The sequence below is a fragment of the Hesperophylax consimilis genome, chromosome 6, assembly GCF_061612785.1.
Source record: "Hesperophylax consimilis isolate HC1 chromosome 6, BYU_Hcon_1.0, whole genome shotgun sequence".
Lineage (NCBI taxonomy): Eukaryota > Metazoa > Arthropoda > Insecta > Trichoptera > Limnephilidae > Hesperophylax > Hesperophylax consimilis.
In genome coordinates, this window is record NC_142841.1 from 11,505,509 (window position 1) to 11,526,404 (window position 20,896).

At 33.7% G+C, this 20,896-nt stretch overlaps 1 protein-coding gene across 2 annotated transcripts in view; it reads right to left on the minus strand.

Annotated features, from left to right (window-relative positions):
* LOC149422943 (EGFR adapter protein-like) overlaps positions 1–20,896 on the minus strand; it is a 311,323-nt gene that overhangs the window by 200,518 nt on the left and 89,909 nt on the right. The gene's annotated exons all lie outside the window — the stretch shown is intronic.

The following is a 20,896-nucleotide window of genomic DNA, read 5'->3' on the forward strand; positions in this document are numbered from 1 at the left end:
GCCATGTATGCAAGTTTGGCTATCCAGTAATTATCATCGAGGTGCTGATATAGTTAGGGCATATTTTGATTTAAAAGAAACTCACACACCTCGTGACGAAGCTCAAACAATCTAGCCAAAACTTTACCTCGGGATAGCTAACGAATTTCATTATTAAACAATAAGGATTCATATTCGGATCCCATTTCTGCACAGAGTATTCCAAAGATTCGCGAGTTTAGGGCTCTTGATTTAATTATGTTTACGATTTTAATGCATTCATTCATCGTGTTCAAAAGTTCTTCCGGTAAATTTTTGACCATCAATGCTTCTCGATGTATGCAGCAGTGTGTAAATTGTAACGTTGGATTTTTTTAATTATTATTTTTTTTGTAAACTAATGTTTAAGACAAGATTTTTTATGCATAGCACAAAGGGTAACAATTATTTTACAAGCAATAATTATTCACCTGAAACACTCATTCACATTGAAAAATCTCCTGACAAAAGATACATGACGCCAACGGGACTCGAACCCGTGTCCCTTCGATTTAATCGATTTAATCGAAGGGACACGGGTTCGAGTCCCGTTGGCGTCATGTATCTTTTATCAGGAGATTTTTCAATGTGGATGAGTGTTTCAGGCGAATAATTATTGCTTGTAAAATAATTGGATTTTTTTGTTTTACACAAGAGACAAAACCCTTTTTACTACCCGTCATTGACGCAGCGCCATCCGTGCAAGCAGCAATGCAATTGCTCCATTTAATATTTTATATTTAAAAAAAATCACCGGTTACTTGAAAAAATTCTTCACCGGTAGTTCGCTCTGGAACCTCCTTACAAAGTGAATAATGTTCTTTAATAAAGTCCTCGTCAACGAAAAGTACAATAGCTATCAACTGTGCTTTATTTTTAATATCGGTTGTTTCGTTGATCTGAAGCGCAATTTTTTCAGACAATAACAGTTTTCTAATCAATGTTTCTAATATATTGTGAATACATCTTTAACAGTATCTGCAGACAATGAAATATAGACAATATTATGAAAAATATTTTGTCATTGTGTATTAAATACAAAATGAAATATTGTAAAATGTTAAATGCATTGAATTTGACCGCGGCACACCTGTATCCGGCTCACGGCACACCAGTGTGCCACGACACACCGGTTGCGGAGCACTGGTCTACACATATGAATTCGTTACTGTTTGATGTCTAGCGTTTCAATTACCTATAAATGTATTTTTAAACTAACCTGCGCTATTAATATCATGTTACAATTCAAATCCATTATTCATCGCGATTAAAACACGTTTCTGCGTGCATTTATGCCTTGGTAATGATTTCAACTCCTTATTTTTTTGCATAGACTTAAGAAAGAGAGTGGGTTCTTTCAGTAATAAATTTAAATTTTACGCCAATCTAGTTACTAAGGTATGGATATCAAATCAAATGCAATTTTATAAATATTATGAAAAAAATCGTTGCTTTTTTCTTGGGTGCGTTTATTATTTCTTATAAGTACGTAAAATAAAATGATGACTAGACACCACATACTTTAGAGTTGATATTCTTGTCCATATATTGCATCAATTTAAAAAAATTAAATAACGTAATCAGAATGGTTCGTAAAAAAGTAAACACTTGTGATCTTTGTGATTTTTTATAAAAAAATAGGGATGAGTAAAATTGCTTTGAGATCAGAATTCAAAATTGCTCCTTAGATACAAATAAAAAAAACTGAAAAGTGTCAGTGGTCGAAAGCCCGGTGGGTGAAAGTAGGAAGTTTTAAAGTTTTAAAGTAGGAGTTTTAGGAAGTAGAAACAGTCGGACAAATCTAGTGTAAATCTTAAAGTTGTTACCAGACTGCCTTTTCAGAATACTTTTGTTAAACGAAAATAAATAATAGTCTCTAGTCACACCTGCACCCGTGCCACATTATCAATATACAAAATAAAATAATTAAAGTGTTTTGGGGCTCATTCAACAGAGGGGCGCACTTGCGAGTTTGACAGGGTCAGCAGTTGTGTAATAATGAATTGTATAGCGCGGAATTTGTGAAATATCCATGTGTTATGAGTTCCTATGCCCTATCTAATTTTATCATTTATAAACCGATACAGAAAAACATACTTACCTGGCAGGTCGCTTTAGATAAATACACTTTAAGGAGAAACTTAATGCCAAATAACTATTTTGATTAATCTTTTTAACGAATTGGTGTACATTATGAATACCAAAAAATATGCTTTAGATAAATTGAAGGTTTCCTATCGTTTCGCTTGAGTAGAATACGAATAAAAAAAATAAATTACTTAATAAAAAATGTAAATGTAAGCTACTAAAAAATATTTTTTTCCAATTGAAATGTATGCACGCATAAAGGAAACAACTTTAAAGATTAAAGATTATCTGTGACAGTTTCACTTGATTAACTTTTTTGCTTTCTTATAAAATTATTTACAAAATAAATAAAAACCAGTTTTGTGCTTGAAATCGAACGTTTCTAGACTCCGCTTGTCAAGCGATTTTAATGCCTATTACCTACAATATAAGGTATACCAAGAATATATACATTGTTGGCTTGTAGCTTCCTTATAATCATATGTTTACGACTTTGCATGCAGAGGACACTATAGTAAAAACACTGGACATTACATGATTTATTATTTGCTATTTTACTCTCCATTACATTTGTTGATATTACGTTTGTTAGAAGATAGAGTTCATATTTATTTTAAAAGTATGGAGCATTTAGGACTCTTTAAGACTGCATAACGTATTATTAAAGTATCTGCAATAATCCATATTTCAACTCAGTGTACAAAGGTGCAGAATACAAGATTATGACAAGTGGAAAACATTTTAAGCCTTGCTATCAAACACCAATCATGTGCGATGACACATTTAAAAACCTGGAGTTGTACCTTTAAATATACCGATTTTATGAATCTTATCATCAGATCAATGAAACATATGGTCATGAACTGTCTCAATATTTCGTCATCCTCAATGACGTGTTCACTGAATAGCGATTATTCAGTATTAACACTTAAATATGTTGCTTATAACTTAAGCCCTCGCATTCCCAATTTCTACCAATTTATAACATATTTCTTTTTTTTTTAATTTTTCCGAATTCCGAATACGGAAAACGAATTCGGAAATCGAATACGGAAAACGTATGTATGCGGCCAGCCTTAATGTTCATTACTCTCATGACAATATTTTGACAATTTAAATACTTGGCAGTTTTCTAATTATTTTAAAGTTTCCTAAGTTTTTAAGTTTTACCACCTAGCGATATCCATGCAAAATAAATTCAAATATTCCAATTCTTCGTGCACGTATCAGACGATAAAAAAACATTACCGTACTAAATCTAAAACATTATTCAATTTGGATAGCCGCGGGACGCGACGCTGCTGTATGAATTATTATGCAAGAATGCTGCCGAAAATGAGCGTCACTCCTAAACCAACCTCTCAAACACCCGACGGTTTGTCGTCCGACACACATCAGTTTTGTGTTGATTTAAAGTCATTGAAAAGTTTTATTACTTGAAATACCAGTCAAAATAATAAATGCATAAACTAAACATTAGGTTAAAACATGATTTCAGTCTCTAACCTAAAAACATTTTTCAGCTAATTGAATCCAGACGAATCGTTGAAATCTACCGCTTCATCTAGACTGACGAAACCCTCGGCATAATATTGAATTAAGATGTTTATTTTTAGTAATTTGGAAAGGCATTTAGTTCTCTATCGTCTAATTTGGAACCGACTTCATCTTGACCTGATTTTTTTTTTGTATTGACATAATTTAAATTTTTTATGAAGATAGAAAGGTTTTGTAACAAAACGAATGAATCGTACTATAGGTTTTTTAAAATAAATTTTAATAAAATCTTCCTTATTTTTTTTTTCATTGGCTTCATACATTATCATCTTTGGGGATGCTGTGTGTGGGGGTCTTTTTAAAAAAGTTCTGGGAAGGAAAATCGTATGAGTGGTCGGTTGGAATCTGGGGGTGAGTGTGTCCAGGAGTTATTCCATCCCTCCCAATGCGGTGCAATACAATGGGTCGAGAGAGTCTGGCTGGAGAGATCAACCAGACTTTCTTGATGCCGGTACCTTCCGAATTGAAAAAAAAAATATTGCTAATTTACAAAACCTCTTTAAAATTTAAAAATTTGTTTTAAATCTGTTCATTATGAACAAATCACGGGTATAATAGAAGCATAAATCGATTCACATAATAATTTTTTAAAACTTCATTTTATTCTTAAGTATAATGACTGATTTGTCTATAAATTCTTTTATTGGTCTGAATGATATTTTGCATGACTTCTATCTTAATACAACATGTTTGATGACAATCTTTGTTGGACGACGCGTTCTGTTGGACGATTGTTTTCGAAGTGAATTTAAGCTTTATGTAATAAATGTATTCTTTTACTTACAAAGGTGGTTGCTTTAGTATTACAAATTACTTTTTTGCATAGTGGTCAAGTTATTAAAGTTATTACATCACCGCTGGCAATTCTATGGCAGAGCGCTTTTTATAAGGTGACGGATACAAAATGAACCTAGGTATTGGATCATGCAAATTCATTTGTATTCCAATCTTAACTGTAGTGCTACTGGTTGATTGTCGCCTATCTGAAAAAAAAACTTTTATCTCGTATTATTAATGGTCGCAATATAAATAACATGGTACAGTATGTAGGTGTGGGATACATAAATTAAATGACTTATTGAACAGGTAGGTGGGTTTTATTAAATTAAATTAAAATGAATTTATATTACTTTATCGTGGTTCTGCCTTGAATATGAAGATATTTTGTTACTAAAGAAGCTGAATTCTGTAATATATTTATTCAAATTTAATTAAAAATAAGTTTTGCGAGTCAATAAATCAATAAAAAAGGATTGAAAATTTGGTACAGTCCATAATTAGTAGTTATTATTGTATACTAGCGCAGAACAGATCAGATATTATAATAATTTTAGGATTTGTCAAGGAGAGTGTTAATGTAAAGAAAACATTTATCAGAACAAGAACAATTACTGCAGAACGATCAAGAAAAAATTTCATCAAAATGTAGGTACTTATTTATGGGTTGGTACTTTATCGTTTGTCTGAATTCTTGACACACTATATCCAATTTTGAAAATGTCATTTAAATTCGTAGTGATTCTGAGTTCCAGAGTTATTTTAACCATAGCTACCCAAGCAGACCCACAACCGAAATTAAAACATAATAAAAAAATGTTTCAGAAAAAATTATTAATTTAACAAAAATAAAAAATTTGTATACACCACTATCAAATGAATTGTCATGTTCGAAACCAATGGTATCTTCGTCGTGATAACGTATTATGAAAATTAACAAAAATTTAAGAATAGTCAAACTATTCATAAGAAATCACTAGTTTCGAAACATATCGATTATTTTGATTAAATAGTGGTGTATACAAAGTTATTTATGTTCATTTAATTAAAATGAGGCAACAGAGTAATTTTTCGATTATTGAGAACGAAAATATTATTTATTTTCCCTATCAATGTAGTCACCAGTCCAGACGACAATCTACTTCTCCCAATACAGAGATTGCAGATTGCAACATTCTATCCATGACGCTTCTTTTGTGCTAATATTCAATAGGCGATAGACCCAAGAACGGCAGACTTCTGTGGCGATAGTAGTCGCTGGCATTTGAATCAACTTTCTCTTTGTATCCCCCTGGTGTAGCTTCGATTTCATTCAAGGTGGCTGGTGCATAACATTCAATTGGTTCAAGATACTTATACCTACACTACCTTACCGACTGGAAGATGTGGATGGTGCAAACCATGATGAAATAACTATACCCGGAAAATCCAGATTTGCATGAGCCCTAAAAATCTAACATAAATATATCGATCGCAATGCCGGTATCAAACGCCCTGAAGAAGATTTCGTATAATTTACTTTAAGATTTCATCCTTTGAAATACATGGTAAAAACTGTATGGTGGAAGTCGTTTTTTTCTTCTTTTCAATCTTTTAGATGATATCTCGCTAGGAAAAAGACGTTGCAATGAGAGGCGGCCCGCGACTGAATTTCCAGCAGTACATTTCACTATGAAAATATACCTTTAGTAATATGTAATAGAAATAAAGCACACTAAATTAATTTCGGTATCAACTGCAATCATTTTCTCCACTATTTTACATTTGTAAAATAATTTAATACATAATACCGCTATGTCAGCATAACCAAAATCATCTCGAGAGTATAGGAAGCGCAATTAATCGCTGAAAACTAACCGTTTAAATTTAACGTATACTAGTGCCAGTGTGTGAATGTTGTTGCGCTAACATTGTAAATTACAATTCCTAAACGAATATTACGCATGATCACAGTGGTGCAATCACTTGCCTTCAAGGCGCTTCGTGCATGCTCCGATAATACATGATAACACATATGATTTTGAAGATTTTATTGCACATGTCTAAACCATCGAGATATAGATGTAAAAAATTTGTTGGGGGATCAAAAAAAATAGTGGTCAAAGTCACCTTTCGGAGAGGGGTGACTTTTACATATCATTTATGAACTTATTACAATGACACGCCAGTTAAAAAAATCTAAAAAATATATATATATGAAATACATGATAATACACAACTGTAATATGTAGTGTACAACTGCTGACCCTGTACCAATCACAAGTTACTTGAATTAATAGTCACCTATGATCTGGGGCCCCAAAATAATTTGAAAATCCTGACTCAATGCTGTGCAGAAATGGGTGGCTCTTTGTAAGACTAGATTTTAGATTACAGTTGTCATGTGGAAATGCCATACTTGTTCTACTGATAAGGAATTAGCATAATTAATCCCTTTGGCACCGGTGCATAGTCGGGAAACAAAACAATAATAATAAAACAATTTTATTGAAAAATATTATTCCTTATCCAAAAGTATCATAAAATCGTTAACACCCCTGTTTTACGAAAGCCAAATTGCGATACTTGCCCAGCTATTCCAAGTAGAATTAATTTTGAAGGCAACAATAAACTCACTACTAATTACTCTATTATAATATTTTGCTAGATTATACATGTTAAAAAGTCACTTTTTTATACAAATTAATATTCTGTTCAAATAAAATATTCTCTGTTGTTATAACATTCTAGGACTTAATAAAATTTATTTTATATTAATTACTATTCATTATCATAAACACCTCGATTTACGTCAAGTCTTATATTTATGTCTTGTATTTATTCAACTATTACTATACTGGTAGATATTTCTTTTAACTATTGTTTAACTGCACTTCTATTAACAACTGTATCACTTGCAATAAAATTTTTTGTACACATTACTTGTTTTGTAATCACTCTATTGTATCTTCTTATATCTTTGATTGTATCACTCTTTTGTAAAAGCTATTTTATGGCGTTTAAATAAATAAATAACACGTGGTTTGCTGCTAAGAGCGTAATTTGTCTTGCTCATTTCGGCTAGCCAATCAGTCTCGATACCGCCTGATGCTATCTCTGTCTTTAGTATGGTATTACGAAAGATTTCCGTTTGCGCTTGCACGGAAGTTTTGTACTAGAATTTAGCTCAAATAATAACCTGGCGGGAATTATGACTTAAGCGCAATTTCGTATTCGGATGACAGTTTTGATTATTGAAATTAATCGACCGTTCCACTCGAGCGATTGGTCTCATATATGTGTACTGTAATGTTTTCACCGTCTCCCCTAAGTTCTTGTTAACGAATTAACATTTTTTTACGTTTGATCTGCAACTTCTCGCGGTTTATCAACCCTTCAATCTTAACGAATTAATATGTCACGTTGTGTCAATTTTTTGTTTCGACAGGGATTAATTCATTGAAGGATCCTTTTAATTGGTTGTGGTAACTTTGGTTCTTTTTAGATGAGGCGTGTTACATTCTGTATGGTTTGAAAATAAAACAATGACCGACTACCCTGATTTGAACTACCTTTTCCTACCTTGTTTGCTCGCCCAAACGTTTCCGGTTGCTGCAGTCGATAAAGTGCTAATATAATGAGACAATTAATTACAAGTACATGAAATTCGCTATACACAATTCAATTCAAGATGCACAAGATTCTAAGTTAATGATTTGACTATGGTTTGTTAGTTTTGTGAGTTATTTCTATGAGTAGGTATTTTCGGGAATAGCTAGAGACAAAACATGTGTTGCTTTCGATTGGTCTCCGTCCAAATCCCATCCATCAACGTGACCAGCTCGAAAGCAGCCAAGTTGATGATCCAATCCCAACACCTCCAGAAATGAATTGAATATCGCTCAGCGACAGATGAAATAATGACATGTTTTGCCTCCTGCCGGAGGGTGATGAAGGTGGGATGTGGGTCCTTGGTGGTAAATGATGATGTTGATGATGATGATGATTGAAGAAGATTCATCCTATACCGTTAGGTACAAGGAGCTGCTCCGGTCCGGTGGCATGATAGCCTGGTGTCAGGAACCATTTGGGTCACGTGGGTAGCGCGAGGTCTAGGTCGCGTCAACCTCCCCCAAATCGATGATGAGTTAAGCTTCGCCAGCATGCCGAAAGTTAGGAGTCCACTCTACTAACCTCAAACATAAACATATACTGAAGTGGTTTGCATCAGCAACGTCAGGAGTTCGGGAGTCCCGTGAACACCCCTCTGGTTTACGCTCGTAAGGATAATGATGAATTCAGCCTCAGTTTGTTCGACTTCGCCTCTGCAGTCACGCTACTCCAAATAGCTCCTGGCTCCAGTCTATACAGCTTCTCGTTCCAGTAGAGGTAATGACACATATTTATCATATGTACAATACAGAACATACTTCAAGTCTTTCGTCCACACTCAAAATAGTCATGTCAATATTTAATTTGGATGAGGGCGTCCATCCGACATAACGAATGTTTCCTAGACGGGAGATTTTACCCCACTTCAAAGTCATGGTCATTCGCTCTATCGTTTGTTACCCTCCGCTCGCTTCAAAGAATGGTAGGAAATGATATCCTCGACTTCCGGCGCTAAGGATCAGGGATACTGGAATCATCAGGTCGTGAATCTGAAATCATCCGATCTCCGTCAGCTCAAACGGTTTCAGTCGGAGTCAATTTCCAACCTAATTCTGGATGACTTCTCCTCCTATAGTGGGGTAAGTACTTATTGAATTTGACAGGAAGGACGTCAGGAATCGCTGAAACAACTTCATATACGTCACGATCCCTTCGTTCTGTCAGCGAGAAAATCCTCCCCACACGCCAGACAAGAATAGCATAGCCATTACCCGCTTCGTTCCTTCGTCTACCAGCTAACTCAAGTAGGAAAGCCCATTAGCAATTTTCGTTCCCTTCGATTTGAACTCCGTGAAAGCGTCCTCTCACCAGCTGAAAATACTCGAAACAGGGGTCCATTCAGGGTGACTATCTAAGGCTGGTCCGCCAACACCTTCGACAGAAACCGGTGCTTTTTACGGGAATAACTCAACCACACCTGAGCAGGGTAAAAACCGGCGCTACTCTACTGAAATAGACTATATCTCGGTATCCAGGGTTATCGACTTTGCTAACACAAAAGTCCCTATTAGGCAAGCCGATTACAAATTTCGTTCCCTTCGCTTTTGTCCCTTTGGTAAGATAGAACAGCCTACGGAAAATTCGTACACCTCGTCCCCGCCAAACTTATGAAAAATGAAAATCTCGCTTGATAGAATAGGAATGCCAGACAGATGCATTCTCTCGGCGGCTAGCCTCAATCCGCTGCGTTATTCCGATTCAAAAATGAATTAAAATTATGATGTTTGAATAAGTTATATGTAATTAAATATATTTTATGAATTCCGTATAGAATAAGTTGAATTCCCAAGGAGGATACGACAACTCATTGTCAAATAACAGGCAATGAAGCATTTAATTAACCGTTCTATCCGTTAATATTCCGCCCATAGGTATCTGATTGTTTCGACTAATAACCATTCTATCCGTTACTATTCCGCCCATAGGTATCTGATTGTTTCGACTAATAACCGTTCGCCGGACTATAAAAACACTGCATAAATATAATGGTTTGTGTTCTATAAATTTTGGCGCTAAATATAACTACTGGAGAATTATTAAATCATTTTAAATTGCATAAAATAGTCTAACTCATAAACAATGTCTATTGTTGGATGATCTAAAGCGGTTTCAGGGTAACCGTTCTTCGTCCCTTTTTTAATGGCCAGGTCTCGTAATTTATGGCCTCCTTTGCTAACGGGTACCTATAGTGCTCAAGTTAAATACCCTTACTTCAAAATACAATTGAATTATTTGGTTTACATTAGGGAAATAAGTGTTAATAATTAGATTATAATAGACTTACCGATACATCTTAGTGTCAACAATCCAAATAATTATAAAGAACAAACACAGTCACATGCAGTAAAATACTCATGCTGTTAGAAAACCACACCTTCTACAATAAATGACTTTAGCTGCGTTCGCGTCCCGACGATTAATTCTTGTTGACGCGCTTCCTAGTTTTTACCGACTCGACTATCCTAAAACGCTGACCGATCCTGATTATTCCTGACCGTCTCCCAGACCCTGAAACTCTGACCCCCTTGACTCTATTTCCCGCCTCCCAACGTTTTCAAAACCTGACTCTCTTGAACCGCTTTTTTCACCCTCGACTATCGACTTTCTTCTTCCGTTCTTCAACGCTGACTGTCTATCCGCCCGGGCTCCTTAACCACGACTCTCGACTTCCTCCTTCCGATCTTCAACGCTAACTGTCTCGACCGTCTCCCCGCGCTTTCAAATCCAGACTCCCCCTCCCCAAACCAACCCCCCCAAATCGCCATATGCGATTTCTAATTTATGTTCTTTTGAATTCTGAATGCTTTTTGTATTCAAAAGACAGAAATTCACTAAAGGAACACATCAATTATCGGCCCTAGGACCCGTCACATTAATTTAAATCGTTTCAAAGCCAATAAATTGTTACTTCTCAAGTAAAATGTCCAATTCTTTGTTCAAAGGGTGAAACACGACTCCCCTCAGTTCAGTGGCGTGTTGGCCCACCAGCATTTTAGCTCGGCTTACAATTACCAACACGGAGGTCTCTGGCGATACAGTGCATGTTCCTATTTTTTTCTCTAGTACCATAATAAATCTAAACACTTGTTTTAAAATCAGTTGTCCAACATCTGGTAATTTCCTATGTCGTGAGACCAACTGAAAATTTCTTTCCCACCATAATAAATCAACAATAAAAAAATTTATCCCAGGGCGAGTCCATCACAGTACATTTACCAAATTATTTATTTAATAACATTCTGCAAAATAAAAATAAGAAAAAAATATAAAACTGCTTATTGCGATTTAAAGTCAATGAATTCACCTAGATTTTACTCTTCATCCCATATTTTTAGATTCAATAAATTTGGAATATTATGGTAAGTGATCGGTCTCTTTTTACAAAGTTAAGGAATGCTATTTTAGATCCCCAGTTTCACTGTCGTATTGCATCGTCCACAGTTGATATAAAACCTCTAGGTGCAAGGCACTGGCGCTGGTAACTGGTATAGGTATATACAATTCAGTAGAGCAGTATCTCTGCCCGGGTTGATTGGAAATGTCTGGCTTGAATATTGAATTGGAAAGAACATAAGATAAAAATTCCATTTCGTATTCTGTACTTTGAGTTTATAAGCCTTGATGATTTCGTCATAGTATGAATACGTGTGAATCTCTATGTAGCGGAAGACGGTTTTTTTACACGGTTACAAAAAAATATAATCAAGTATATTAAGAAACGTTTTCGAATATAAAATAGCTTGAAAGGAGAATAACAACCACTGATGTAACTTGTATGTTTTCTCAAAATTTTTTCCTTAAAAACATGCAAAAGCGCAGGTGAATGTGCTCATTTGAAAAATTACGCAATTTAATGTTCATTACCTAAAAATGTGTACGTTCTAAAAATTACAATTCTGTTTTATTTTTTAAAGTTGGAGAAAAACTCAGAGTGTCCCCCAGTAACAGACCACCATCAAGAATCAAAAATACTGTCGAAATCGTAGCCACGACCTATTCTGTATACCGCAGGGTCGGACAGATGTCATTGCCCAACATAGCATGACAAGAGGTATGACCTTGCTAAATGCCCTACCAGCGGATATAGATGTGTTTAATATCACTATACCATGTTTTAAAAAAAATATGTACATGTATTGTTAGTTATAATAAAATTGTACCATAATTGGACTTACCTGTCTGTCGTACAATAAAAAATAAATAAATAAAAATAAAAAAAAGCTTTGCTTGATACGGATTTAACCTTAATACATGGCAGATCTCCTCAATTCATTCGCCATCCAACATTTTCCGGTCCGAGTTGCCATAGACGTACTAGTTTCAGATAGTAGGACATCTTCTTTCATGTGGTTTAAGATAAAGAGGTATTGGTGAGACAGAATGGATCATCAGGATTTAGAATTCTAAACTTCAGCAGCACGACGACGCGACGTTACGTAGTGAAATATTTCAGTCTTAATAAAAATAAACATTTAAAACCAGCCCGCACAGCAGTGAATACAATGCAAAAAGTTTAGTAAAATTCTCAATGGCATAGATCCAATCTTCTATCTAGAAGTTTTTGAAGATTGCCAAGTTTTATATTTAAAAAATGGAACTTTATCTACATTTTAAAATCATTCAATCACTTTGTTTAAAAGCATGCAGCTGGGTTATCCCAAAAGTTTGTATTGTTTAAACATGTTTACAATTTTGAACATTTATCTATTTTTCCACACAATTGCCATTTCGATCGATGGATTTTTGTAAACGCTGTGGAAATTTTGGATACCTACCATACCAGCTCGCGGCCACGTCATTAAGGAAGCGTTGAACCTCATCTTTCACCTTGTCATTGCTAAAGCGGATCTGTGGTCATCTGTGAGTATTCGAGAGATCTATCTTGTGTACACCTTTCGATATTTTTGACATTATCCTAAAAGTGTGCGCACGTGTTATAGAGGCGGAGAAACCTTGGTAATTAACGTTGTAACATTTTTTTTCAGAAAGAGTGAGGAAGTAAAAAATATTTAACAAATAATTAAAATTAATAGAAATGAAAGAGAAAATAAAAAATGGATAATAAACATTGTTATTTTTGCTATTTGTTTTTGGGGTGTTATGCTTATAAAACATCTGCCCTGATAATGGACACTGCAATGCTGTCCGAAACGTTGGCTAAAGAAGGAGTTAGCGCAACACGGCATAACACCCCAAAAACAAATAACAAAATACTTTTGGCCGTGAAAATCTCAAATCAACATTGTTATTGAGAAATATTATATTGTGTTTCAATATAAGATAATTGAGAAATACTATTGATAGAGTTTTCTTGTACTTTTGAATTGTGTGTAATTTGTTTGGATTAACGGGTAGTCGGTTAAACCAATTCGGTCCAACATATTTATAAAATTCTTGAACTGTAGTAGTGTTACATTTGTCACAGTTGTTATTATTTTAAATATATCCTATTTTATTATATCTCTATTCATTAAATATTTTTTTGAATAATATTAGCGCGCTCCCCCTATCATTCGTATTTACAAACATTTCCCTTTTAGACCATCTTCAGTAAGCTAATTTTTCTTTTTGAACGTTTTTGTAAAGGAGCTTTAATATATGCACACTCGGTAAATATTTCTTAAGTTTCTTAATTAGTAACTAATGTATAATTTATATCACTGTGTGATGAACTTATTCACCTCTATGAATAGCCTGAATTAGCGGGAAAGAAGTGTGGATTACTTTTCCGTGAAAGTAACATAATATATTCTCGTTAGAACGTATGAAGCGTGATATCAAGCACTCCCAGGAACACATGCGTCTCTCACAGGGTGAAAACTTCTTCGTTTATCGTATGGTGAAGAGGGTTAGGGGGTGGAAACTGTATAAGAACTACGGAGGCTCTATCTTTACAGAAACTAAATAAGTTCGGTTAACATGTCTACATGGAAAGTGGCATAGTCAGAGTATTTTTATAATTTCGTCACCCGAGCTCTGTAATCTTCATAACAACTCGAGCGATTTTTGGCATATTATGCCAAGCTCACAAAAACGTTTTGAGCGATCGATTGCCATAATTTGGCAAATATATAGAACCTTAGCACACGGGATTAACGGTGAAATCTAGGTAGATTCATTGAATTTAAGCCACAGTTAGCAGTTTCATATATTTCAATATTAATATTTTGAGGAATTGTATTAATTAAATAATATAATAGATGTACATACAATACGTACATGAAACCAATCGCTCGAGTGGATTATAATTGAATCCGCGTAGCCAAGTCCTATTTTAACTCGACCGTGTGCAATTTTTGTTTGTACGTTCCGTTTCCATTTGAAAATGGTGGTCGTGTTGAATATTTTAACTCGCCAGAGTTTGCATGAGCGTGGATCCTTCTACAAGCTGTCAAATTGGAAAATCTTAAATTAATAAGGTATAATAAGGTATTAATAAAGTTTATAACCTTAGTAACCTTAATAAGGTATTCTTAAATTGCAAAAATTGCGTTCTTCTTCACTGAGCAATATTGCTCAATGAAGAATAACGGAACGAACCTAGATTATTTATCTTACCGCGACAATACTACCAATTGAGCTTATGAGACTTATCTGGGTTCGATTCCCAGTTGAATCCTTGACCATTTTTTGTGTATTTTTTGGTTTTGCATTTTCAATGAGATTTGTTAATAGTATCGTCTTCAATGTATAAAAAAATTTTACATTGAGGTTTGTGAGTTTCAATAAGTAATTCCAATAAATTTAATAAATGTTTTGGTGCCTGAGATAAACGCCTGCAGTGCTAAAAATAACTGCTTGTCTGGAGGTAAAAGGAGTAAATTGCTCACGACACGACGTCAGTGTCCAAATGCTTTGTTTTATCATTTAATATTTCAATTATATTCATGGTTATTGCAAGGACGCATAGAACTGTTTGTTAAAATGTTCATACAGATTTCATTGTGATGAGAAAGCTCTCAGTTAACACTACTCGTTGAGTTGATTAATATTATCTGTTTCACCACCGCAGCACATCGCTCAAGGGGCCTTCAACGATGGCTACGTAAATTTAGATAGAAGATTTTTTCGAATTTATTTTATTTGTTTTAAAATTTTCACAAACAGCTGAATTATAAAACATACAAATATTAAATATATGTAAATTCATTGAATTTAAGCCACAGAAAGCATTTTATATGTTTTCATATCAGAATTCGTAGGTATTTTTTTTAATGAGCGCTGCCGAATCCAAATTCGATTGCCCGAAAATCTCTATCGCCCAAGGCATTTATTTTGTAAATACCCCATCGCTGCATTAAAAGATTATTGAAATTTCCTTATATAAGTTACAAACTGGAAATTGTGTATACATATAAATAAATTGGAAAAATAACTCGAAAACAACTTCTCCGATGGGAAAACATAAGTACCATTTAATTTGTACGAATTCTATTCCAGAGCAATCCACTATCATTAGGGCGACGGCAAAGGGCGTTATTTTCTATTAGTGTCCCGCTCACCAACTTCTAGTAGTTTGCATTATAAAATGCACACCTCTTGGGTATAGGTATTTTTGGCCATTTGCTAACGGAGAAACTGGGAAAAGGTTAAGTTAACTGGTTTTGTAGAGCATTAAACCTTAAAAATACATACGAAGTCACTTCTATTGACTAAAATAAATTGACGTTTTTTTTATATTTTGCATCAAAATCCTCAAGCAATACATCAATCAAACAAATTGTTGGATCCATTGAAAGAGAATTAAGTCACCTGTAATTTCATAATTTTATTTTTTTGCAGTCTTTAAATCCGTTGTAAAACTTCAAGAATAAAAATACGTTAACGGCACTAAAGTTCCGAGAGAAAATAAAATTAAACAAGTCAAATAGCCGTAATGGAAAAATTCAATTCGAGCTGGCCAAGAAGTTTGGAATTAACCCTCGGACTGTTGATTAAATTGAACAGAGAAGGAACAGACAATTACAGTTCTGGATTTGCTCGTTGCAACTAATTACTTTGGTGCTAATAATAATGTCTGCTTTAACCAATCATATTTTGGTTTAGTACTTTTTTCTTCTTCGTGTTTCTCTCGTATTGGAGATTGAACATTTGTGTACTTTTTGAATTCAACAATAAAAATTAAAAAGCTATGAGCACGTTACGTCTAAATTTAATAACTTTCATTTTATCATTAGTAGATCTTTTGGGTGTGATATCCGAAGAAAAAACTCATCATGAAATCTGCACACCTGCAACGTCATTTCCGTTAAGGGATGTTAAGATTTTGATCACCCATTAAATTGAATCATGTATTTTTGCAACGCGTCCATATATTTCCAAAATAGTTGTTGAATTTTAAATTTAAACTTTTAATTTGGGAGGCGGGTTTGGGTACCGTCGCCCACGGACGTATATATAGCTTTGATAAGGGGGGGGTCCGCAAATTAAAAAAAAATATATAAGGTCATGTTTTCGTGAAAAAAATAGTCAGTCTTAATCAATCAGCCTTTATTTTTAAATATTATATATATAAATCATTCAGTCTCTGATATTTGAACTAAAAATAAACATAACATAATTATCGCTCCTTATTTAAATAAAATCGCTTCGTTTATAACATAAAAAAAGAAATAACATAAAATAAAAGGTGGAAAACAAAATAACTTTTTTTTATACCTAATTTGTTAAGGTACACTAAACAAAAATACTCTTTCATCTTAAGAACAAATAATTTGTTTTAAAATTGAAACACCTTTTATTTAATCACATAACCAAATAATTTATTCTAAACTTTGGTCATATTGTAAGGCACTCTTTTTAATGAACTACAATTATAAAATTAAAATCAAAAAGTATCATCCTACCTACAATAACAAAATATTTTTAATGCAAATAATACTTAATGTATGAAAAAAATAAGCGTTTTCTCTCAAGCTAAATGAAGAGCTTTCATCTTAAGAACAAAATAATTTCTTTTAAACTTTGGTCGTATTATTATGACACTCTTTTTAATGAACTACAATATAATTAAAATTAAAAATTACCTACCTACCTACAGTAACACTAACAAAATATTGTAAATTCAAGTTATACATGAAAATAAATGTATTTTTCTCTCAAACAAAAAAAACTGACACGAGATTCATTGTTTTACAACTACTATTAATTAAAAATTATCATTCCTTATTTCAAATAAATGGTTATGCTTTTTTAAATAAGTTATAACTTCTTCGTAAATAATATAAAAAATAAACAGTATCTAGGTATTACCTGTGTGAACATTATTAACGAATAACATAAAATAAAAGGTAGAAAACAAAATTACTTTTTTAGGTGCACTAATTTCTTTAGGTACCTACCTACACTAAACAAAAAATACTCTTTCATTTTAAGAACAAAATAATTTCCTCTAAACTCTGGTCATTTTGTATGGCACTCTTTTTAATGAACTACAATATAATTAAAATTAAAAAGTACCATCCTACCTACAATGACAAAATATTTTTAATGCAATAATACTTATTTGAATATAATGAAAATAAAAAGTGTTTTCGTGGCTCGCAGTTCAGTGCACCGAACATGTCCGACCGCAGGACGAAATCTCCCGAATTCAGTTTCGGTTTCGGCCGTAGTTTCGGCTGGATGGCGGCCGAAACCGAAACTAAGCCGAAACACTTCTTTCTGTATTAAAACAACTGACAACTGCGCAACGCGAAGAGACAAAATAGACTAAACTAGATTCTAGCTTGGTATGGTGCGCGCGGCCGAAACGCGGGCGGCGGCGGCGCGCCGCGGCGGGGGCACTGCCCATTCCCCCGCTCCCCGCACTGTGGCGGACTTAAGAAACTATCGTATTCTACAATCGGCGCGGTGCAATGGGGGGGGTCCGGACCCCCAAGACCCCCCCCTTATATACGTCCGTGCCGTCGCCCCGGAAACCGTTTTTTGGATAACCACCACCTCTGCCATGGATCACCCCAAGTGATTGGCTACGTTTGGTGATTTTTTAGCAGGGGTGCCCGGGTTCATCGGGTGAGGTGTGTTCAGGTAGCACCAGCTCACCAGCTGCGTGTTATGCCAGATCGGGAGAAGCTGGTTATGGGAGACCCTTTGAACTCTCCAACTGATATCTCGACCCTTCGACTTGCGCCGCAGTGGGAAGGATATATTAATATGTTCGTCACTCTTGAACAAAGTTATGTCTAGATTCCTACCAAACCCTCATATCCTTTAACTTCTCAGAACTTCCTCTCCCTCTTTTCCTTAATAAAAAATCCTCCACACAGCATCCCAAATGATGACATAGGCCCTGAGGTAAATTATTTTACTCTTTATTTTACATGCAAAAAAATCGTCTACCTACTTGAATTTCACTTTTATTTTCAGGAAATGAATTATTACCGATAGAGCTGAAACTAGGATGATTGACTCGTTGTAAATGACAATGCTTTCTATCAACTTTCTGTTCAATCAAGTACACACAAGCAAAACAAATACAAATTTATCGGAATTTGGCGGGGTTGGTAGAGTTACAGACTTAGTAGATATAGATAATTCCTGGGTATTAAGGTTCAATCCTCAGCCAAACCAAAGAAAACATTTTTTGTTAAGTTTTAAAAGTAAAAACTGTACAGGTTGATTTTTTAATATAACTATGCCTTAAACGCCAAAACAGCTGTTAAAATAGTGAAAATATTTGCAGAACTTATAAATAAAATTATTAAATTAAATAGTTTAAAGTTAAAATAAAAAATATCTAATATATTTTTACCCCTTTTTCGTGATTGATCTTATCTTTGTATATAATCTTGTAAATCATTTCAAAATAATTAAAGTTTTTTTCGTGCAATTAAATGGCAGAATGTCTGCAGTTCATTGGAAAAGATATAATCTCACTGTCCTGTCCATCAATTTCATCTGGCTACAGGGAGTGGGGAGCGAGTACCCGATCAGTTCACTACACGGAGAATCCAATAATTTATTCCGGCAAGAATACGACGAAGTAAATGAAAAGACAGGATGAAATTGGGAAATCCGACAATTCATGGGAAACAAACAGTTTTGTAGTGATTAGTAATAACAAGATTTTTTGTTATTTTTTACTGTTTAATATTTGTGTTTTTTACAATAAATATACAATGTTTACAAGTCGTACAGTTTTATAATGTAAAGCAAAAAATGGTAGTTTCTCACCATACAGAGAATGATCTTGTCAATTAAATTTATTTTTTTTTTTTAAATAACACATGTGTGGACTATTACAGTAGTCTAAGATAACTTTTAAATAACAGATATGTGGACTCTTACAGTAGTCTAAGATAAATTTTAAATAAAAGATATGTGGACTATTACAGTAGTCTAAGATAACTTTTAAATAACAGATATGTGGACACTTACAGTATTCTAAGATAACTTTTAAATAACAGATTTGAGGACTCTTACAGTAGTCTAAGATAACTTTTAAATAACAGATATGTGGACTCTTACAGTAGTCTAAGATAACTTTTAAATAACAGATATGAGGACTCTTACAGTAGTCTTAGATAACTATTAAATAAAAGATATGTGGACTATTACAGTAGTCTAAGATAACTTTTAAATAACAGATATGTGGACTCTTACAGTAGTCTAAGATAACTTTTAAATAACAGATTTGAGGACTCTTACAGTAGTCTAAGATAACTTTTAAATAACAGATATGTGGACTCTTACAGTAGTCTTAGATAACTTTTAAATAACAGATATGTGGACTTTTACAGTAGTCTAAGATAACTTTTAAATAACAGATACGTGGACTCTTACAGTAGTCTAAGATAAGTTTTCAATTTTAGCTAAAATTCGTGAATATTTTAATATTTTTTTATATTTAAAGAAAGGTTGTTAAAGTACGTTATACCTATAAAGAGGTAGGTATTTTTAAAGTTTTTGGTATTAAAATTTGGGATTTTAACATTATCCTGATATCTTGCTGATATATTGAATTGTAAGTTATTTAATTGCTTTCCCTTAAAAATTTGTTTATTAAATATTGTTTATTGTGGGTACATTGAATATTGAAAAGAGAATTAAGATAAAAAGAATATGAACTTTTCAAGATTATCTAAAAATAAAAATAAATAAATTAAAGATATTTATTGCGATCGCTTCAATCTAAAATTAAAAAATCACACTACCTTTCTGAAATACGGATTTGAAGGCGAAACTCAATGTGAAATCATTATTCGATTAATCTTTAAGACGAATCGGTTTACATTTTAAATAAGTACTAAAAAATATATTTGAATAAATTTATAATATTGATAAATATTTTAGTATAAATTCAAACGCAAACTTATACTAAAATTATGAACTGTAGTGACCTATGGCAGGGGTGAGGTTATTTAATAAATGGTTCTCGGGGTGGCGGTCCCACACCCACCTCCAAAATTTAAAATTAACTTAAATCTACCGTTTTTAAACTCTGTTTGCCAAGCGATTTCTATGCCTATTACAAACAATCATGGTGACATAAGACGCACTAAGAATAAACATATTTTTGTGTAGTGTATTCCTCTTAAGAAATATTTGTGCCGAGTTTAAAGCTACTACAATTTTATTTAATTATATAAATAACCAGGTGGCTAGAATTAAGATTAAGGGAATTTAAATCGAGTGTAAATTTACTTAAGTCGAAAACCCTATCATTTTCGCACTTTTCTTCTAAGCCGATTTAATCTTTCTTTTGTAATAGGCATTTTTGTGGATTTTTAAGAGCACAATCTTCTCACATAATATATGCACAAAAGTCACAACTGCTTCCAACCGCCTGGTGCGAGTAGGACTA